General features: G+C 46.1%; 1 protein-coding gene across 9 annotated transcripts in view; it reads right to left on the bottom strand.

The window, feature by feature from the left end:
• CSPP1 (centrosome and spindle pole associated protein 1) overlaps positions 1–23425 on the bottom strand; it is a 381696-nt gene that overhangs the window by 136108 nt on the left and 222163 nt on the right. The window lies entirely within an intron of this gene.

The following is a 23425-nucleotide window of genomic DNA, read 5'->3' on the forward strand; positions in this document are numbered from 1 at the left end:
CCCCCCCAGCCCCAGCAAGTTCTCCTCTCCTGCCTGAGGGGAAGGACTGGGCGCACGCAGGAGGTCACAACCTTGGGGCTCAGGGGCACTGGAGACAGACTAATTGGACTAAGGATGCCCCTGCCACACACCCACCACCCGCGATAGGCCTGTCACTGAAGGTAGTGCCCTGTACCCGGCACAGCATGATCATGTCTGGCTCACAACTAAAAATTATAAGGCATGCTAAGAGGGTAAAAAACAGTTTTCAGAGACACAGCAAACATGAGGACCAGTTTCAGACATGGTGTAGATGTTGGAATTATGAGACTACGATATTAAACAAAGATAATTAATATGCTAAGGTTTCTAGTGGATAAAGAAGACAGCATACCAAAACAGATCTGCAATGTGAGAGTTGGGAATTCTAGGACAGAATGAAAAATTGCTAAAATAAAAAACTTCATGTAACAATGTGATTGGAGGAAATAATGTCTATGAATTAAAAAAAAAAAAAAGGAGGACACTAAACGGTAGATGCAGGAGGTTCAGAGCACACCAAGCATGATAAATACCAAAAAATCTGTACATAGGGGCATCTGGCTGGCTCAGTCAGAAGAGCGTGCGGCTCTTGATCTGGGAGTCATGAGTTCAAGCCCCACGTTGGGTATAGAGATTACTTAAATTAGTAAATCAAGTGAAGCATAAAATCTATACATAGGCATATCAAAAACTGCAGGAAATGAAGGAAACAACAAAAAGGGAAAAAGGATCCACTGGGAAAAACCACCTGACATACACAGAAATACAGATGAGACTACAAAGAAACTTCCCTTTAGAAACCGTACAACCAAGGAGTGGAGTGGAATAAAAAAGCCACCAAATTAAGAATCTGTCGCCTCTGAAGTTATCCCTCCAAAGTTAAAGAGAAATGACGACAATCACAGATCAAAAATTGTGGAATTTGTTGCTGACACCCCTGCCATGCAAACTATAAAAAACTTTCTTCGGGGCAAAGGAAAATGATACAGGCCACCTCCACCGAGATACACCTGCTTCCTGGAAGACATGGATTTAATGTGGAAAACAGGCTCCAGCGGACATCCATGAAAATATCAGACCCTGCCAGTCCTTTTTTTTTTTTTTCTTGTGTGTTGTTACAACTGAAAGTCTACTCTCTTGGTTGGTATCTCTGGGGACACCCTTCAGTGTGGTGCGCTTGCACCCCACCCCTCCCACACCAATAAAAGACAAAGACAGAGGAAGCTTCAGAGGGAGGAGATCTCTGGGACCAGGCTTCTGTGAATGGTGGGGGTGAGGGGGGGGATGAGGCTCAGCCAGGGACGGGTCCCCCTGTGCCTAACACCCATGCAGAGGAAAATGGCATGGCCCTGCTATGACCCTCTAGGTGTGCTATAGGACCAGGTGGGCTGACAGAGGCCCCAGCTCCAGGCTGTGCATCTATTCCCCCCATGCACTGTGTAAGTAGTTTCTTTTTCTGTCCATGCAATGAGCAAAGGAAGAGGAGGGTCTGCTAGAACTCAGGTGCCCCTCCCCCACCCCAACTGATGTCAGCCCCTCTGGCCAGACACTGGTGTGTGTTGGAGACGGAACCCTCCTTGGGGTTCCAAGCAATTATTTGTGGCCCACAAGACACTGGTGATTGGAGACAGAGCCACGAGGCCCTTTGGAGCCAGCTGGTGGCCATGGAAATGTCTCTCCAGCCAGTTCTAGAGCAGCTGTGGGCTGCCCTGTTGGTGATACACGAAAGTGTGCCACACATGCCACGAGTCTCTGAGTTTCGCTGGGAGATCCTGGTGTGCACTGCAGTGGTGATAGTCCTAGTAAAGAGCGGACGCAGCTTAAGAAGACGAAGGGGGCAGTGTGCCCAGGGTGAAGTCTCTGAGAGAGGCGTGCAGGAGACAGGTGCAGAGACACAAGCCTGTGAAGCTGTCGCATCTCCTGTGCAGAAGGCCAGTCCTCTCCCACTACAGATTCTCGCTCTGGAGGTCCTGAACAAAACTCACAGCTATTTCTCAGTGAAAGACGCTGCCCAACTGCTGAAGGGAATTGGGGAAAGCCCGCCTAATAGCCCTTCCCCGCCGACTGATGAAAATCCCATCTCCAGAGCATCACAGGAAGATGGAGAACCGCCCGCGAGGAAAATAACGGAAGGCTCCAATGCCAGCCCCGATGTTCAGGGAAGTCAAGGCCCGCGGGCCCAGGAGATCGGCAGTGGCGGGCAGAGAGAGCAGGAAGAGGCAGAGGAGGAAGGCAGGCCAGAGCTTCCCAGCCCAGGAGTGCAGCCGGCTGCGGGTGCGGACAGAAGCCAACTCCAGAGCCTAGGCCAGATCATGCTGAAGATGCTGCACGTGCTGGAGCTCGTTAGACATCAGCTGGATGGTGCGGGCTCCGAAGGACAGGGGAGGAGGGAGGCGGCTACTGGCCCCATCCACCCGTCAGCCCACTACCAGAATGGCTCCCCTCTCGGCGTCCACGTCCCTGTGCCCTCGGGCGGGGGCCCAGAGAAAAAAGGAAAGCTGTCCAGGGAACTGATGAAGCAAAACAAGATAACTGCAGAGCTCAGAAAACAAGTAGCAACCTACCAAGCTGAGGAATTAAGTTTGCGACTTCAAAACACCCTCCTGGACAGTGAGATTAACAAGGTCCGGCAGCAGCTCAAAGTACAGCCTGAGACGTGGGAAGAGCACATCCTGCAACTGGAGAGAAAGCTGGTGGAGGAGCAAACCCTCCGCCTGGAAGTGGAGAACGAACTGATCGAGATACGCAGGAAGGCCGATGAGGCCAATTGGAACTTCAGCCTCTACAGGAAGATGGCTGAGGACCTGAGCAAGGAAAGGGAGAAGATCTGCTCCTTGCACGAACGGGACATCCTCGTGTATGAGAAGAGGAGTGACCAGAGCCAGAAGGCTGCTTGGAGGGCCGAGAGGGAGCTCAGAAAGCTGAGGGAAGAAAACCGTTGGCCGGTGCAGAATCTGGTCAACTTGGGGCCCAGGGTCCAGCCTGTCCCATGGGGGCCTCCTGCTCCTGTTCTGAGCACAGCCCCCAGACGCCCTCAAGGGCCAGGGGCTCTCCTGAATCCCCAGAGGCCCCAGCAGGGAGCAAGGGTGTGCCCGGAGGGCTCAAGGGCCTCGGGTCCCCTGCAGGTCTGACTCAGCTTCCCAGCAGCCACCAAGGTCCGCAACCAGAGCACAGCAGCTGTTGTGCCTCCCCCTTAAGCCATACCCACTGCTCCTTTTAGTTTAAACCCACCCTAGTATTGAACTGATGCTACATAGTTCTTAGTGAAGTTCCCTATAGCCCTAGGAGAGATAGTATTACTCAATGTTTGTTAAACATAAAAAATAAAATAAAAATACCAAATTGCTGATACTACTGCTGAGAGTTGATTTTATTAAGGGACTATATGCCAAGCACTCCGTTACGTCTTTTACATGGATTATGTCATTTAATTTTCCCAATAACCCAGTGTGTCACACATTACTGAGCTTCAGAGAGGTTAAATAACTTGCCCCAAGACCGCACAGGTAGTAAATTTCAGAGCTGGCATTCCAACCCAGGGCTGTCTAACTACTGACTGGTGTGCAAGTAACTAATACTATTTCTTTCTCCCTTTCCTTTCCTTTCATTTCCTTTCCTTTTCTTTCTTTTCCTTCCTTCCTTTCTTTCTTTCATTCTTTCATTCTTTCTTTCTTTCTCTTTCTTTCTTTTTCATCCTTCCTTCCTTCCTTCCTTCCTTCCTTCCTTCGAGAGACAGAGAGAGAGAGAGAGAGAATGCACACACACATGCAAGCGAGGGAGGGACAGAGAGAGAGAATCCTAGGCAGGTTTCCCACTGAGTGCAGAGCAGGACGCTTGGCTCGATCTCGCAAGCCTGAGATCGTGTCCAGAACCAAAATCAAGAGTCGCATGCGTAACTGACTGATCCACCCAGGTGTCCAGAACCAAAATCAAGAGTCGCATGCGTAACTGACTGATCCACCCAGGGACTTCTATGCAAGTAACTTCTATGCAATTTGCTTGTAAGGATCCCAGAAGGGCTTGATAAATTTTCTCCTAGTTCACATTTGAGTAAGGATGCAAATATTATAGTGGTAGCTAGCTGTGGGCAAAAGTCCCACCAAAGTATGGTGGGCAGGCTCTAAGGGGTCTCCAATGATTCCCAGCTTTGGTACACATACACTTGTGTAATGCCCCCTACCCCTTGAATATGGTCTGGAAGTACTGACTCACTTCTAAGGGCAGGATATAGCAAAAGTGATAGGATGTCACTTCGGAGGTTAGTTTACAAAGAAACCGGCTTCCATCTTGGGCCTGGTCTGTCTCCCTTCCCCCGTGATCAGCTCTGAGGGAAGCCAGGTGCTTGTCGTGAATTGTATCCTGGAGAGGCCCATGTGGCAAGGAACGAATGTCTCTTGCTTACAGCGATGGAGGACCTCTGGCTGCTAACAGCCGCCTGAGTGAGCTCAAGAGCAGATTCCCCCCCGCCCCCTCCCCACACAAGCCTGGAGATGACTGAAGATCCAGCTGACATCTTGAGCGCGACCTTGTGCGAGATCCTGAGCCAGAGGTACCTGGCGAGTCACACCTGGATGGCTGGCCCACGGAAACTATCTCAGGTTATAAATGTTGTTTTAGGCTGTTCTGTTTGGGGAAAGCATTCAAGAAAGAGAAAACAAATATGTGAAGCCACACTTTTGGCTTCTGACCCACCCCCTCTCCTGGGGTTGAAATTCCAGGGAAATCAAGAGATGGTAGAAACTACTGACAGATTAGGGTAAAAAAAATGTAAGAAAGAGGACCTCTGTTCCGTTCACCATGTGTCTCTCTGAGAGGACATCACCTTACTTGACCCTCACACGCCAATATGTGGCCAATGTAGGGGACGACTGGCAGTGTGGCATGAGTCAGCTGAGAGCCTGGAATGGAAGGCTATCTGGATTGTTTCCAGGTTTTGGCTATTATAAAGGGGCTCTAAACATTTATGTATAGGTGTCTGAGCGAACATAAGTTTTGATTTCTCTAGAACAAATTGCAAGAGTGCGATTACTGGGTCATATGGTAGTTGCAGATCTAGTTTTTAAAGAAACTGTGTGGAAGTGTTGAATCACTATACTGTACATCTGAAATTAATAGTACACTGGATGTTAAGTGGAATTTATAGAAAAGATTTAAAAAATAAAAGAAACTGTTAACTGTTTTCAAGATTAGCTCTACCATTTTACATTCCCACCAGCAACGCAGGAGTGATCCAGTTATTCCACATCCTCCCTTGCTTTTGGTGGCGGGGTCTCTCTCATACATTTTATTTTAGTCATTCTGATAGGTATGTGTGACAGCTCATTGTAATTTTAATTTGAATTGCCCTCATAGCAACTTTTTAGGTGCTTTCCATCTGCATACTCTTTGGTTAAGTGTTTAGGTCTTTTGCCCATTTTTTTAAATTTTCTTTTGACTAGATTGCTTGCTTGTTGTGGGGTCAAACTTTGAGTTTATATACTTCAAATAGGAGCCTTTATCAGATATGTGGTTTGCATATATTTTTTTCCCAGTTTGTATCTTGTCTTTTTTGTCCTAAGGGTGTTTCACACAGTACAGATTCAGAATTTTGATTGTTTGATAATGCCCAATTAATCAATTTTTCCTTTATGGAAAATGATTTGATGTCAAACCTAAGGTTTTTTTACCTGGCTGTATTTTCTGCAAATTTTTTCCTAAACGTTATTATAATTTTACATTTAAGTCAGTGATTCATTTTGAGTTAATTTAAAATATATATAAATATATTTTGAGAGTGGGAGCACACACGTGATCAGGGAGAGGGGTGAAGGGAGAAGGGGAGAGAGCAACCTCAAGCAGACTCCCCACTGAACTTAGAACCTGACTTAGTCGAGGACTGGGACATCATGACCTGAGCCAAAATCAAGAGCTAGCTGCCTAACCGGCTGAGCCACCCAGGCACCCTGAGTTAATTTTTGTATAAGGTATGAGACTCAGATTGTGGTTCTTTTTTTTGTGTGTGTGTGTGTGTATGGAAGTCCACTTGCTCCAGCACCATTTATTGAAAAGGCTTTCTCTTCACTATTGAATTGCTTTTCACCTTTGTCAAAACTCAGTTGGGCATATTTGCGTAGGTCTATTTCTGGGTCCTTCGTTCTGTCCCATTTATCTGTCTTTACTGTGTTCCATTTGCCTCTCCCTTCACCAACACCACACACTTTCGATTACTGTAGCTATATATCTTGAAATTGGGTAGAATGGTTCTTTTGGTTTTATTTCCTAGTCTTTTTCTAGGTTCTTAAGGTGAGAGCTTGTTGTTTTGAACCTTTTTTTTTTAGAGAGGGAGAGAGAAATAGAGATGGGGGGAGAGAAGGAGGGAGTAGGTGCGAAGGGAGAGGGAGATTAAGCAGCCCCCATGCCGTGCACCAGCACAATGTGGGCTCAGTCTCACAACCCTGGGGTCCATCATGACTCGAGTCAATACCACGAGTTGGACTAACTGACTGAGCCACCCAGGCGCCCCTCCTCCTTTCTAATGTATGCATTTAGTGCTCTAAACCTTGCTATCCATTGATTTAGCTGTGTCCCACAGATTTTAGTATGTTGTAGTTTCATTTTCATTCAGTTCGATGTATTGGGATTTTATCTTTGATCCATGGATAAAGTAGACTGTGTATGGATATTTGTTATCTTTCTCCTTTCAATATGTAGTTTGAATTTTTTAAATATTTTTAAAAATTTTTAAATTTTAATTCCTATAAGTTAATATGTAGTGCTATATTCATTTCAGGTATATAATATAGTGATTCAATGGTTCTTTTTTTTCAAATGTTAAATTCTAGTTAAATATCCTGTAATACTGGTTTCAGGAATAGAATTCAGTGATTCATCACTTAAATATAACACCTAGTGCTCATCACAACAAGTGCCCTCCTTAATACTCATCACCCATTTAGCCCCCCCAAACCTCCCTCTAGTTTGTTTACATCATCGTCAGAGACCATGGTTCTGTGGGATTTTTTCTTTTCTCTTCTTTTCTATTGTTTTCTTCCTTTCTCTCTTTTTTCTTTCCTTTCTCTCTCTCTCTTTCTTATTCATTCATTCATTCATTCATTCATTCATTCATTCATTCATTCATTCATTTGCTGAGGTCTGTTTTTTGGCCCAGAATATACAGAACATAGGCCCTTGAAAATAATGTGCATTGTGCTGTTGTTGGGCAGAGTGATTTATAAATGTGGTTTAGGTCCTGTTGGTTCATGGTGGTGTTAAGTTCATATCCTTGTTGATTTTCGAACGATTCTCTGTACATTGGTTACGTAAAAACACCAAATTGCTGGGCGAATTCAGTCACAAGGGTGGGGAGGGTGTGGGGGTGGGGTGGGAGTGGTCACATCTTTGTGAGTTTACTCCAGGAGCCCTACCAGGTTCTCTCAGTGAAGAGCTGAGACAAATCAGATCATAAGGGTATGCTTTGAGCAAGAAAAGAAAAAGCAACAGTTCTGAAATTCACCAGAGTACCGTGTTCTTCTTAACAAGGCCTGCCCTCAGGGGAAACTAGTTAAACCTGAGCCTAATCTACTGGGATTTTACCAGAACATAACTGACCTGGGAAAGAGGAACACCCCACGCTGCGGAACCCCCCCCCCCCCAGCCCCAGCAAGTTCTCCTCTCCTGCCTGAGGGGAAGGACTGGGCGCACGCAGGAGGTCACAACCTTGGGGCTCAGGGGCACTGGAGACAGACTAATTGGACTAAGGATGCCCCTGCCACACACCCACCACCCGCGATAGGCCTGTCACTGAAGGTAGTGCCCTGTACCCGGCACAGCATGATCATGTCTGGCTCACAACTAAAAATTATAAGGCATGCTAAGAGGGTAAAAAACAGTTTTCAGAGACACAGCAAACATGAGGACCAGTTTCAGACATGGTGTAGATGTTGGAATTATGAGACTACGATATTAAACAAAGATAATTAATATGCTAAGGTTTCTAGTGGATAAAGAAGACAGCATACCAAAACAGATCTGCAATGTGAGAGTTGGGAATTCTAGGACAGAATGAAAAATTGCTAAAATAAAAAACTTCATGTAACAATGTGATTGGAGGAAATAATGTCTATGAATTAAAAAAAAAAAAAAAGGAGGACACTAAACGGTAGATGCAGGAGGTTCAGAGCACACCAAGCATGATAAATACCAAAAAATCTGTACATAGGGGCATCTGGCTGGCTCAGTCAGAAGAGCGTGCGGCTCTTGATCTGGGAGTCATGAGTTCAAGCCCCACGTTGGGTATAGAGATTACTTAAATTAGTAAATCAAGTGAAGCATAAAATCTATACATAGGCATATCAAAAACTGCAGGAAATGAAGGAAACAACAAAAAGGGAAAAAGGATCCACTGGGAAAAACCACCTGACATACACAGAAATACAGATGAGACTACAAAGAAACTTCCCTTTAGAAACCGTACAACCAAGGAGTGGAGTGGAATAAAAAAGCCACCAAATTAAGAATCTGTCGCCTCTGAAGTTATCCCTCCAAAGTTAAAGAGAAATGACGACAATCACAGATCAAAAATTGTGGAATTTGTTGCTGACACCCCTGCCATGCAAACTATAAAAAACTTTCTTCGGGGCAAAGGAAAATGATACAGGCCACCTCCACCGACATACACCTGCTTCCTGGAAGACATGGATTTAATGTGGAAAACAGGCTCCAGCGGACATCCATGAAAATATCAGACCCTGCCAGTCCTTTTTTTTTTTTTTCTTGTGTGTTGTTACAACTGAAAGTCTACTCTCTTGGTTGGTATCTCTGGGGACACCCTTCAGTGTGGTGCGCTTGCACCCCACCCCTCCCACACCAATAAAAGACAAAGACAGAGGAAGCTTCAGAGGGAGGAGATCTCTGGGACCAGGCTTCTGTGAATGGTGGGGGTGAGGGGGGGGATGAGGCTCAGCCAGGGACGGGTCCCCCTGTGCCTAACACCCATGCAGAGGAAAATGGCATGGCCCTGCTATGACCCTCTAGGTGTGCTATAGGACCAGGTGGGCTGACAGAGGCCCCAGCTCCAGGCTGTGCATCTATTCCCCCCATGCACTGTGTAAGTAGTTTCTTTTTCTGTCCATGCAATGAGCAAAGGAAGAGGAGGGTCTGCTAGAACTCAGGTGCCCCTCCCCCACCCCAACTGATGTCAGCCCCTCTGGCCAGACACTGGTGTGTGTTGGAGACGGAACCCTCCTTGGGGTTCCAAGCAATTATTTGTGGCCCACAAGACACTGGTGATTGGAGACAGAGCCACGAGGCCCTTTGGAGCCAGCTGGTGGCCATGGAAATGTCTCTCCAGCCAGTTCTAGAGCAGCTGTGGGCTGCCCTGTTGGTGATACACGAAAGTGTGCCACACATGCCACGAGTCTCTGAGTTTCGCTGGGAGATCCTGGTGTGCACTGCAGTGGTGATAGTCCTAGTAAAGAGCGGACGCAGCTTAAGAAGACGAAGGGGGCAGTGTGCCCAGGGTGAAGTCTCTGAGAGAGGCGTGCAGGAGACAGGTGCAGAGACACAAGCCTGTGAAGCTGTCGCATCTCCTGTGCAGAAGGCCAGTCCTCTCCCACTACAGATTCTCGCTCTGGAGGTCCTGAACAAAACTCACAGCTATTTCTCAGTGAAAGACGCTGCCCAACTGCTGAAGGGAATTGGGGAAAGCCCGCCTAATAGCCCTTCCCCGCCGACTGATGAAAATCCCATCTCCAGAGCATCACAGGAAGATGGAGAACCGCCCGCGAGGAAAATAACGGAAGGCTCCAATGCCAGCCCCGATGTTCAGGGAAGTCAAGGCCCGCGGGCCCAGGAGATCGGCAGTGGCGGGCAGAGAGAGCAGGAAGAGGCAGAGGAGGAAGGCAGGCCAGAGCTTCCCAGCCCAGGAGTGCAGCCGGCTGCGGGTGCGGACAGAAGCCAACTCCAGAGCCTAGGCCAGATCATGCTGAAGATGCTGCACGTGCTGGAGCTCGTTAGACATCAGCTGGATGGTGCGGGCTCCGAAGGACAGGGGAGGAGGGAGGCGGCTACTGGCCCCATCCACCCGTCAGCCCACTACCAGAATGGCTCCCCTCTCGGCGTCCACGTCCCTGTGCCCTCGGGCGGGGGCCCAGAGAAAAAAGGAAAGCTGTCCAGGGAACTGATGAAGCAAAACAAGATAACTGCAGAGCTCAGAAAACAAGTAGCAACCTACCAAGCTGAGGAATTAAGTTTGCGACTTCAAAACACCCTCCTGGACAGTGAGATTAACAAGGTCCGGCAGCAGCTCAAAGTACAGCCTGAGACGTGGGAAGAGCACATCCTGCAACTGGAGAGAAAGCTGGTGGAGGAGCAAACCCTCCGCCTGGAAGTGGAGAACGAACTGATCGAGATACGCAGGAAGGCCGATGAGGCCAATTGGAACTTCAGCCTCTACAGGAAGATGGCTGAGGACCTGAGCAAGGAAAGGGAGAAGATCTGCTCCTTGCACGAACGGGACATCCTCGTGTATGAGAAGAGGAGTGACCAGAGCCAGAAGGCTGCTTGGAGGGCCGAGAGGGAGCTCAGAAAGCTGAGGGAAGAAAACCGTTGGCCGGTGCAGAATCTGGTCAACTTGGGGCCCAGGGTCCAGCCTGTCCCATGGGGGCCTCCTGCTCCTGTTCTGAGCACAGCCCCCAGACGCCCTCAAGGGCCAGGGGCTCTCCTGAATCCCCAGAGGCCCCAGCAGGGAGCAAGGGTGTGCCCGGAGGGCTCAAGGGCCTCGGGTCCCCTGCAGGTCTGACTCAGCTTCCCAGCAGCCACCAAGGTCCGCAACCAGAGCACAGCAGCTGTTGTGCCTCCCCCTTAAGCCATACCCACTGCTCCCTTTAGTTTAAATCCACCCTAGTATTGAACTGATGCTACATAGTTCTTAGTGAAGTTCCCTATAGCCCTAGGAGAGATAGTATTACTCAATGTTTGTTAAACATAAAAAATAAAAGAAAAATACCAAATTGCTGATACTACTGCTGAGAGTTGATTTTATTAAGGGACTATATGCCAAGCACTCCGTTACGTCTTTTACATGGATTATGTCATTTAATTTTCCCAATAACCCAGTGTGTCACACATTACTGAGCTTCAGAGAGGTTAAATAACTTGCCCCAAGACCGCACAGGTAGTAAATTTCAGAGCTGGCATTCCAACCCAGGGCTGTCTAACTACTGACTGGTGTGCAAGTAACTAATACTATTTCTTTCTCCCTTTCCTTTCCTTTCCTTTCCTTTCCTTTCCTTTCCTTTCCTTTCCTTTTCTTTCTTTTCCTTCCTTCCTTTCTTTCTTTCATTCTTTCTTTCTTTCTCTTTCTTTCTTTTTCATCCTTCCTTCCTTCCTTCCTTCCTTCGAGAGAGAGAGAGTGAGAGAGAGAGAGAGAATGCACACACACATGCAAGCGAGGGAGGGACAGAGAGAGAGAATCCTAGGCAGGTTTCCCACTGAGTGCAGAGCAGGACGCTTGGCTCGATCTCGCAAGCCTGAGATCGTGTCCAGAACCAAAATCAAGAGTCGCATGCGTAACTGACTGATCCACCCAGGTGTCCAGAACCAAAATCAAGAGTCGCATGCGTAACTGACTGATCCACCCAGGGACTTCTATGCAAGTAACTTCTATGCAATTTGCTTGTAAGGATCCCAGAAGGGCTTGATAAATTTTCTCCTAGTTCACATTTGAGTAAGGATGCAAATATTATAGTGGTAGCTAGCTGTGGGCAAAAGTCCCACCAAAGTATGGTGGGCAGGCTCTAAGGGGTCTCCAATGATTCCCAGCTTTGGTACACATACACTTGTGTAATGCCCCCTACCCCTTGAATATGGTCTGGAAGTACTGACTCACTTCTAAGGGCAGGATATAGCAAAAGTGATAGGATGTCACTTCGGAGGTTAGTTTACAAAGAAACCGGCTTCCATCTTGGGCCTGGTCTGTCTCCCTTCCCCCGTGATCAGCTCTGAGGGAAGCCAGGTGCTTGTCGTGAATTGTATCCTGGAGAGGCCCATGTGGCAAGGAACGAATGTCTCTTGCTTACAGCGATGGAGGACCTCTGGCTGCTAACAGCCGCCTGAGTGAGCTCAAGAGCAGATTCCCCCCCGCCCCCTCCCCACACAAGCCTGGAGATGACTGAAGATCCAGCTGACATCTTGAGCGCGACCTTGTGCGAGATCCTGAGCCAGAGGTACCTGGCGAGTCACACCTGGATGGCTGGCCCACGGAAACTATCTCAGGTTATAAATGTTGTTTTAGGCTGTTCTGTTTGGGGAAAGCATTCAAGAAAGAGAAAACAAATATGTGAAGCCACACTTTTGGCTTCTGACCCACCCCCTCTCCTGGGGTTGAAATTCCAGGGAAATCAAGAGATGGTAGAAACTACTGACAGATTAGGGTAAAAAAAATGTAAGAAAGAGGACCTCTGTTCCGTTCACCATGTGTCTCTCTGAGAGGACATCACCTTACTTGACCCTCACACGCCAATATGTGGCCAATGTAGGGGACGACTGGCAGTGTGGCATGAGTCAGCTGAGAGCCTGGAATGGAAGGCTATCTGGATTGTTTCCAGGTTTTGGCTATTATAAAGGGGCTCTAAACATTTATGTATAGGTGTCTGAGCGAACATAAGTTTTGATTTCTCTAGAACAAATTGCAAGAGTGCGATTACTGGGTCATATGGTAGTTGCAGATCTAGTTTTTAAAGAAACTGTGTGGAAGTGTTGAATCACTATACTGTACATCTGAAATTAATAGTACACTGGATGTTAAGTGGAATTTATAGAAAAGATTTAAAAAATAAAAGAAACTGTTAACTGTTTTCAAGATTAGCTCTACCATTTTACATTCCCACCAGCAACGCAGGAGTGATCCAGTTATTCCACATCCTCCCTTGCTTTTGGTGGCGGGGTCTCTCTCATACATTTTATTTTAGTCATTCTGATAGGTATGTGTGACAGCTCATTGTAATTTTAATTTGAATTGCCCTCATAGCAACTTTTTAGGTGCTTTCCATCTGCATACTCTTTGGTTAAGTGTTTAGGTCTTTTGCCCATTTTTTTAAATTTTCTTTTGACTAGATTGCTTGCTTGTTGTGGGGTCAAACTTTGAGTTTATATACTTCAAATAGGAGCCTTTATCAGATATGTGGTTTGCATATATTTTTTTCCCAGTTTGTATCTTGTCTTTTTTGTCCTAAGGGTGTTTCACACAGTACAGATTCAGAATTTTGATTGTTTGATAATGCCCAATTAATCAATTTTTCCTTTATGGAAAATGATTTGATGTCAAACCTAAGGTTTTTTTACCTGGCTGTATTTTCTGCAAATTTTTTCCTAAACGTTATTATAATTTTACATTTAAGTCAGTGATTCATTTTGAGTTAATTTAAAATATATATATATATATTTTGAGAGTGGGAGCACACACGTGATCAGGGAGAGGGGTGAAGGGAGAAGGGGAGAGAGCAACCTCAAGCAGACTCCCCACTGAACTTAGAACCTGACTTAGTCGAGGACTGGGACATCATGACCTGAGCCAAAATCAAGAGCTAGCTGCCTAACCGGCTGAGCCACCCAGGCACCCTGAGTTAATTTTTGTATAAGGTATGAGACTCAGATTGTGGTTCTTTTTTGTGTGTGTGTGTGTGTGTATGGAAGTCCACTTGCTCCAGCACCATTTATTGAAAAGGCTTTCTCTTCACTATTGAATTGCTTTTCACCTTTGTCAAAACTCAGTTGGGCATATTTGCGTAGGTCTATTTCTGGGTCCTTCGTTCTGTCCCATTTATCTGTCTTTACTGTGTTCCATTTGCCTCTCCCTTCACCAACACCACACACTTTCGATTACTGTAGCTATATATCTTGAAATTGGGTAGAATGGTTCTTTTGGTTTTATTTCCTAGTCTTTTTCTAGGTTCTTAAGGTGAGAGCTTGTTGTTTTGAACCTTTTTTTTTTAGAGAGGGAGAGAGAAATAGAGATGGGGGGAGAGAAGGAGGGAGTAGGTGCGAAGGGAGAGGGAGATTAAGCAGCCCCCATGCCGTGCACCAGCACAATGTGGGCTCAGTCTCACAACCCTGGGGTCCATCATGACTCGAGTCAATACCACGAGTTGGACTAACTGACTGAGCCACCCAGGCGCCCCTCCTCCTTTCTAATGTATGCATTTAGTGCTCTAAACCTTGCTATCCATTGATTTAGCTGTGTCCCACAGATTTTAGTATGTTGTAGTTTCATTTTCATTCAGTTCGATGTATTGGGATTTTATCTTTGATCCATGGATAAAGTAGACCGTGTATGGATATTTGTTATCTTTCTCCTTTCAATATGTAGTTTGAATTTTTTAAATATTTTTAAAAATTTTTAAATTTTAATTCCTATAAGTTAATATGTAGTGTTATATTCATTTCAGGTATATAATATAGTGATTCAATGGTTCTTTTTTTTCAAATGTTAAATTCTAGTTAAATATCCTGTAATACTGGTTTCAGGAATAGAATTCAGTGATTCATCACTTAAATATAACACCTAGTGCTCATCACAACAAGTGCCCTCCTTAATACTCATCACCCATTTAGCCCCCCCAAACCTCCCTCTAGTTTGTTTACATCGTCGTCAGAGACCATGGTTCTGTGGGATTTTTTCTTTTCTCTTCTTTTCTATTGTTTTCTTCCTTTCTCTCTTTTTTCTTTCCTTTCTCTCTCTCTCTTTCTTATTCATTCATTCATTCATTCATTCATTCATTCATTCATTCATTCATTTGCTGAGGTCTGTTTTTTGGCCCAGAATATACAGAACATAGGCCCTTGAAAATAATGTGCATTGTGCTGTTGTTGGGCAGAGTGATTTATAAATGTGGTTTAGGTCCTGTTGGTTCATGGTGGTGTTAAGTTCATATCCTTGTTGATTTTCGAACGATTCTCTGTACATTGGTTACGTAAAAACACCAAATTGCTGGGCGAATTCAGTCACAAGGGTGGGGAGGGTGTGGGGGTGGGGTGGGAGTGGTCACATCTTTGTGAGTTTACTCCAGGAGCCCTACCAGGTTCTCTCAGTGAAGAGCTGAGACAAATCAGATCATAAGGGTATGCTTTGAGCAAGAAAAGAAAAAGCAACAGTTCTGAAATTCACCAGAGTACCGTGTTCTTCTTAACAAGGCCTGCCCTCAGGGGAAACTAGTTAAACCTGAGCCTAATCTACTGGGATTTTACCAGAACATAACTGACCTGGGAAAGAGGAACACCCCACGCTGCGGAACCCCCCCCCCCCAGCCCCAGCAAGTTCTCCTCTCCTGCCTGAGGGGAAGGACTGGGCGCACGCAGGAGGTCACAACCTTGGGGCTCAGGGGCACTGGAGACAGACTAATTGGACTAAGGATGCCCCTGCCACACACCCACCACCCGCGATAGGCCTGTCACTGAAGGTAGTGCCCTGTACCCGGCACAGCATGATCATGTCTGGCTCACAACTAAAAATTATAAGGCATGCTAAGAGGGTAAAAAACAGTTTTCAGAGACACAGCAAACATGAGGACCAGTTTCAGACATGGTGTAGATGTTGGAATTATGAGACTACGATATTAAACAAAGATAATTAATATGCTAAGGTTTCTAGTGGATAAAGAAGACAGCATACCAAAACAGATCTGCAATGTGAGAGTTGGGAATTCTAGGACAGAATGAAAAATTGCTAAAATAAAAAACTTCATGTAACAATGTGATTGGAGGAAATAATGTCTATGAATTAAAAAAAAAAAAAAAAGGAGGACACTAAACGGTAGATGCAGGAGGTTCAGAGCACACCAAGCATGATAAATACCAAAAAATCTGTACATAGGGGCATCTGGCTGGCTCAGTCAGAAGAGCGTGCGGCTCTTGATCTGGGAGTCATGAGTTCAAGCCCCACGTTGGGTATAGAGATTACTTAAATTAGTAAATCAAGTGAAGCATAAAATCTATACATAGGCATATCAAAAACTGCAGGAAATGAAGGAAACAACAAAAAGGGAAAAAGGATCCACTGGGAAAAACCACCTGACATACACAGAAATACAGATGAGACTACAAAGAAACTTCCCTTTAGAAACCGTACAACCAAGGAGTGGAGTGGAATAAAAAAGCCACCAAATTAAGAATCTGTCGCCTCTGAAGTTATCCCTCCAAAGTTAAAGAGAAATGACGACAATCACAGATCAAAAATTGTGGAATTTGTTGCTGACACCCCTGCCATGCAAACTATAAAAAACTTTCTTCGGGGCAAAGGAAAATGATACAGGCCACCTCCACCGAGATACACCTGCTTCCTGGAAGACATGGATTTAATGTGGAAAACAGGCTCCAGCGGACATCCATGAAAATATCAGACCCTGCCAGTCCTTTTTTTTTTTTTTCTTGTGTGTTGTTACAACTGAAAGTCTACTCTCTTGGTTGGTATCTCTGGGGACACCCTTCAGTGTGGTGCGCTTGCACCCCACCCCTCCCACACCAATAAAAGACAAAGACAGAGGAAGCTTCAGAGGGAGGAGATCTCTGGGACCAGGCTTCTGTGAATGGTGGGGGTGAGGGGGGGGATGAGGCTCAGCCAGGGACGGGTCCCCCTGTGCCTAACACCCATGCAGAGGAAAATGGCATGGCCCTGCTATGACCCTCTAGGTGTGCTATAGGACCAGGTGGGCTGACAGAGGCCCCAGCTCCAGGCTGTGCATCTATTCCCCCCATGCACTGTGTAAGTAGTTTCTTTTTCTGTCCATGCAATGAGCAAAGGAAGAGGAGGGTCTGCTAGAACTCAGGTGCCCCTCCCCCACCCCAACTGATGTCAGCCCCTCTGGCCAGACACTGGTGTGTGTTGGAGACGGAACCCTCCTTGGGGTTCCAAGCAATTATTTGTGGCCCACAAGACACTGGTGATTGGAGACAGAGCCACGAGGCCCTTTGGAGCCAGCTGGTGGCCATGGAAATGTCTCTCCAGCCAGTTCTAGAGCAGCTGTGGGCTGCCCTGTTGGTGATACACGAAAGTGTGCCACACATGCCACGAGTCTCTGAGTTTCGCTGGGAGATCCTGGTGTGCACTGCAGTGGTGATAGTCCTAGTAAAGAGCGGACGCAGCTTAAGAAGACGAAGGGGGCAGTGTGCCCAGGGTGAAGTCTCTGAGAGAGGCGTGCAGGAGACAGGTGCAGAGACACAAGCCTGTGAAGCTGTCGCATCTCCTGTGCAGAAGGCCAGTCCTCTCCCACTACAGATTCTCGCTCTGGAGGTCCTGAACAAAACTCACAGCTATTTCTCAGTGAAAGACGCTGCCCAACTGCTGAAGGGAATTGGGGAAAGCCCGCCTAATAGCCCTTCCCCGCCGACTGATGAAAATCCCATCTCCAGAGCATCACAGGAAGATGGAGAACCGCCCGCGAGGAAAATAACGGAAGGCTCCAATGCCAGCCCCGATGTTCAGGGAAGTCAAGGCCCGCGGGCCCAGGAGATCGGCAGTGGCGGGCAGAGAGAGCAGGAAGAGGCAGAGGAGGAAGGCAGGCCAGAGCTTCCCAGCCCAGGAGTGCAGCCGGCTGCGGGTGCGGACAGAAGCCAACTCCAGAGCCTAGGCCAGATCATGCTGAAGATGCTGCACGTGCTGGAGCTCGTTAGACATCAGCTGGATGGTGCGGGCTCCGAAGGACAGGGGAGGAGGGAGGCGGCTACTGGCCCCATCCACCCGTCAGCCCACTACCAGAATGGCTCCCCTCTCGGCGTCCACGTCCCTGTGCCCTCGGGCGGGGGCCCAGAGAAAAAAGGAAAGCTGTCCAGGGAACTGATGAAGCAAAACAAGATAACTGCAGAGCTCAGAAAACAAGTAGCAACCTACCAAGCTGAGGAATTAAGTTTGCGACTTCAAAACACCCTCCTGGACAGTGAGATTAACAAGGTCCGGCAGCAGCTCAAAGTACAGCCTGAGACGTGGGAAGAGCACATCCTGCAACTGGAGAGAAAGCTGGTGGAGGAGCAAACCCTCCGCCTGGAAGTGGAGAACGAACTGATCGAGATACGCAGGAAGGCCGATGAGGCCAATTGGAACTTCAGCCTCTACAGGAAGATGGCTGAGGACCTGAGCAAGGAAAGGGAGAAGATCTGCTCCTTGCACGAACGGGACATCCTCGTGTATGAGAAGAGGAGTGACCAGAGCCAGAAGGCTGCTTGGAGGGCCGAGAGGGAGCTCAGAAAGCTGAGGGAAGAAAACCGTTGGCCGGTGCAGAATCTGGTCAACTTGGGGCCCAGGGTCCAGCCTGTCCCATGGGGGCCTCCTGCTCCTGTTCTGAGCACAGCCCCCAGACGCCCTCAAGGGCCAGGGGCTCTCCTGAATCCCCAGAGGCCCCAGCAGGGAGCAAGGGTGTGCCCGGAGGGCTCAAGGGCCTCGGGTCCCCTGCAGGTCTGACTCAGCTTCCCAGCAGCCACCAAGGTCCGCAACCAGAGCACAGCAGCTGTTGTGCCTCCCCCTTAAGCCATACCCACTGCTCCCTTTAGTTTAAATCCACCCTAGTATTGAACTGATGCTACATAGTTCTTAGTGAAGTTCCCTATAGCCCTAGGAGAGATAGTATTACTCAATGTTTGTTAAACATAAAAAATAAAATAAAAATACCAAATTGCTGATACTACTGCTGAGAGTTGATTTTATTAAGGGACTATATGCCAAGCACTCCGTTACGTCTTTTACATGGATTATGTCATTTAATTTTCCCAATAACCCAGTGTGTCACACATTACTGAGCTTCAGAGAGGTTAAATAACTTGCCCCAAGACCGCACAGGTAGTAAATTTCAGAGCTGGCATTCCAACCCAGGGCTGTCTAACTACTGACTGGTGTGCAAGTAACTAATACTATTTCTTTCTCCCTTTCCTTTCCTTTCCTTTCCTTTCCTTTCCTTTCCTTTTCTTTCTTTTCCTTCCTTCCTTTCTTTCTTTCATTCTTTCTTTCTTTCTCTTTCTTTCTTTTTCATCCTTCCTTCCTTCCTTCCTTCCTTCGAGAGAGAGAGAGTGAGAGAGAGAGAGAGAATGCACACACACATGCAAGCGAGGGAGGGACAGAGAGAGAGAATCCTAGGCAGGTTTCCCACTGAGTGCAGAGCAGGACGCTTGGCTCGATCTCGCAAGCCTGAGATCGTGTCCAGAACCAAAATCAAGAGTCGCATGCGTAACTGACTGATCCACCCAGGTGTCCAGAACCAAAATCAAGAGTCGCATGCGTAACTGACTGATCCACCCAGGGACTTCTATGCAAGTAACTTCTATGCAATTTGCTTGTAAGGATCCCAGAAGGGCTTGATAAATTTTCTCCTAGTTCACATTTGAGTAAGGATGCAAATATTATAGTGGTAGCTAGCTGTGGGCAAAAGTCCCACCAAAGTATGGTGGGCAGGCTCTAAGGGGTCTCCAATGATTCCCAGCTTTGGTACACATACACTTGTGTAATGCCCCCTACCCCTTGAATATGGTCTGGAAGTACTGACTCACTTCTAAGGGCAGGATATAGCAAAAGTGATAGGATGTCACTTCGGAGGTTAGTTTACAAAGAAACCGGCTTCCATCTTGGGCCTGGTCTGTCTCCCTTCCCCCGTGATCAGCTCTGAGGGAAGCCAGGTGCTTGTCGTGAATTGTATCCTGGAGAGGCCCATGTGGCAAGGAACGAATGTCTCTTGCTTACAGCGATGGAGGACCTCTGGCTGCTAACAGCCGCCTGAGTGAGCTCAAGAGCAGATTCCCCCCCGCCCCCTCCCCACACAAGCCTGGAGATGACTGAAGATCCAGCTGACATCTTGAGCGCGACCTTGTGCGAGATCCTGAGCCAGAGGTACCTGGCGAGTCACACCTGGATGGCTGGCCCACGGAAACTATCTCAGGTTATAAATGTTGTTTTAGGCTGTTCTGTTTGGGGAAAGCATTCAAGAAAGAGAAAACAAATATGTGAAGCCACACTTTTGGCTTCTGACCCACCCCCTCTCCTGGGGTTGAAATTCCAGGGAAATCAAGAGATGGTAGAAACTACTGACAGATTAGGGTAAAAAAAATGTAAGAAAGAGGACCTCTGTTCCGTTCACCATGTGTCTCTCTGAGAGGACATCACCTTACTTGACCCTCACACGCCAATATGTGGCCAATGTAGGGGACGACTGGCAGTGTGGCATGAGTCAGCTGAGAGCCTGGAATGGAAGGCTATCTGGATTGTTTCCAGGTTTTGGCTATTATAAAGGGGCTCTAAACATTTATGTATAGGTGTCTGAGCGAACATAAGTTTTGATTTCTCTAGAACAAATTGCAAGAGTGCGATTACTGGGTCATATGGTAGTTGCAGATCTAGTTTTTAAAGAAACTGTGTGGAAGTGTTGAATCACTATACTGTACATCTGAAATTAATAGTACACTGGATGTTAAGTGGAATTTATAGAAAAGATTTAAAAAATAAAAGAAACTGTTAACTGTTTTCAAGATTAGCTCTACCATTTTACATTCCCACCAGCAACGCAGGAGTGATCCAGTTATTCCACATCCTCCCTTGCTTTTGGTGGCGGGGTCTCTCTCATACATTTTATTTTAGTCATTCTGATAGGTATGTGTGACAGCTCATTGTAATTTTAATTTGAATTGCCCTCATAGCAACTTTTTAGGTGCTTTCCATCTGCATACTCTTTGGTTAAGTGTTTAGGTCTTTTGCCCATTTTTTTAAATTTTCTTTTGACTAGATTGCTTGCTTGTTGTGGGGTCAAACTTTGAGTTTATATACTTCAAATAGGAGCCTTTATCAGATATGTGGTTTGCATATATTTTTTTCCCAGTTTGTATCTTGTCTTTTTTGTCCTAAGGGTGTTTCACACAGTACAGATTCAGAATTTTGATTGTTTGATAATGCCCAATTAATCAATTTTTCCTTTATGGAAAATGATTTGATGTCAAACCTAAGGTTTTTTTACCTGGCTGTATTTTCTGCAAATTTTTTCCTAAACGTTATTATAATTTTACATTTAAGTCAGTGATTCATTTTGAGTTAATTTAAAATATATATATATATATATATATATATATATATATATATATATATATATATATATTTATATATATTTTGAGAGTGGGAGCACACACGTGATCAGGGAGAGGGGTGAAGGGAGAAGGGGAGAGAGCAACCTCAAGCAGACTCCCCACTGAACTTAGAACCTGACTTAGTCGAGGACTGGGACATCATGACCTGAGCCAAAATCAAGAGCTAGCTGCCTAACCGGCTGAGCCACCCAGGCACCCTGAGTTAATTTTTGTATAAGGTATGAGACTCAGATTGTGGTTCTTTTTTGTGTGTGTGTGTGTGTGTATGGAAGTCCACTTGCTCCAGCACCATTTATTGAAAAGGCTTTCTCTTCACTATTGAATTGCTTTTCACCTTTGTCAAAACTCAGTTGGGCATATTTGCGTAGGTCTATTTCTGGGTCCTTCGTTCTGTCCCATTTATCTGTCTTTACTGTGTTCCATTTGCCTCTCCCTTCACCAACACCACACACTTTCGATTACTGTAGCTATATATCTTGAAATTGGGTAGAATGGTTCTTTTGGTTTTATTTCCTAGTCTTTTTCTAGGTTCTTAAGGTGAGAGCTTGTTGTTTTGAACCTTTTTTTTTTAGAGAGGGAGAGAGAAATAGAGATGGGGGGAGAGAAGGAGGGAGTAGGTGCGAAGGGAGAGGGAGATTAAGCAGCCCCCATGCCGTGCACCAGCACAATGTGGGCTCAGTCTCACAACCCTGGGGTCCATCATGACTCGAGTCAATACCACGAGTTGGACTAACTGACTGAGCCACCCAGGCGCCCCTCCTCCTTTCTAATGTATGCATTTAGTGCTCTAAACCTTGCTATCCATTGATTTAGCTGTGTCCCACAGATTTTAGTATGTTGTAGTTTCATTTTCATTCAGTTCGATGTATTGGGATTTTATCTTTGATCCATGGATAAAGTAGACCGTGTATGGATATTTGTTATCTTTCTCCTTTCAATATGTAGTTTGAATTTTTTAAATATTTTTAAAAATTTTTAAATTTTAATTCCTATAAGTTAATATGTAGTGCTATATTCATTTCAGGTATATAATATAGTGATTCAATGGTTCTTTTTTTTCAAATGTTAAATTCTAGTTAAATATCCTGTAATACTGGTTTCAGGAATAGAATTCAGTGATTCATCACTTAAATATAACACCTAGTGCTCATCACAACAAGTGCCCTCCTTAATACTCATCACCCATTTAGCCCCCCAAACCTCCCTCTAGTTTGTTTACATCGTCGTCAGAGACCATGGTTCTGTGGGATTTTTTCTTTTCTCTTCTTTTCTATTGTTTTCTTCCTTTCTCTCTTTTTTCTTTCCTTTCTCTCTCTCTCTTTCTTATTCATTCATTCATTCATTCATTCATTCATTCATTCATTCGTTTGCTGAGGTCTGTTTTTTGGCCCAGAATATACAGAACATAGGCCCTTGAAAATAATGTGCATTGTGCTGTTGTTGGGCAGAGTGATTTATAAATGTGGTTTAGGTCCTGTTGGTTCATGGTGGTGTTAAGTTCATATCCTTGTTGATTTTCGAACGATTCTCTGTACATTGGTTACGTAAAAACACCAAATTGCTGGGCGAATTCAGTCACAAGGGTGGGGAGGGTGTGGGGGTGGGGTGGGAGTGGTCACATCTTTGTGAGTTTACTCCAGGAGCCCTACCAGGTTCTCTCAGTGAAGAGCTGAGACAAATCAGATCATAAGGGTATGCTTTGAGCAAGAAAAGAAAAAGCAACAGTTCTGAAATTCACCAGAGTACCGTGTTCTTCTTAACAAGGCCTGCCCTCAGGGGAAACTAGTTAAACCTGAGCCTAATCTACTGGGATTTTACCAGAACATAACTGACCTGGGAAAGAGGAACACCCCACGCTGCGGAACCCCCCCCCCCCCAGCCCCAGCAAGTTCTCCTCTCCTGCCTGAGGGGAAGGACTGGGCGCACGCAGGAGGTCACAACCTTGGGGCTCAGGGGCACTGGAGACAGACTAATTGGACTAAGGATGCCCCTGCCACACACCCACCACCCGCGATAGGCCTGTCACTGAAGGTAGTGCCCTGTACCCGGCACAGCATGATCATGTCTGGCTCACAACTAAAAATTATAAGGCATGCTAAGAGGGTAAAAAACAGTTTTCAGAGACACAGCAAACATGAGGACCAGTTTCAGACATGGTGTAGATGTTGGAATTATGAGACTACGATATTAAACAAAGATAATTAATATGCTAAGGTTTCTAGTGGATAAAGAAGACAGCATACCAAAACAGATCTGCAATGTGAGAGTTGGGAATTCTAGGACAGAATGAAAAATTGCTAAAATAAAAAACTTCATG

Source organism: Ursus americanus, chromosome 9 (genome assembly GCF_024610735.1).
Source record: "Ursus americanus isolate L20-20 chromosome 9, mUrsAme1.1.p, whole genome shotgun sequence".
Taxonomy (NCBI): Eukaryota; Metazoa; Chordata; class Mammalia; order Carnivora; family Ursidae; genus Ursus; species Ursus americanus.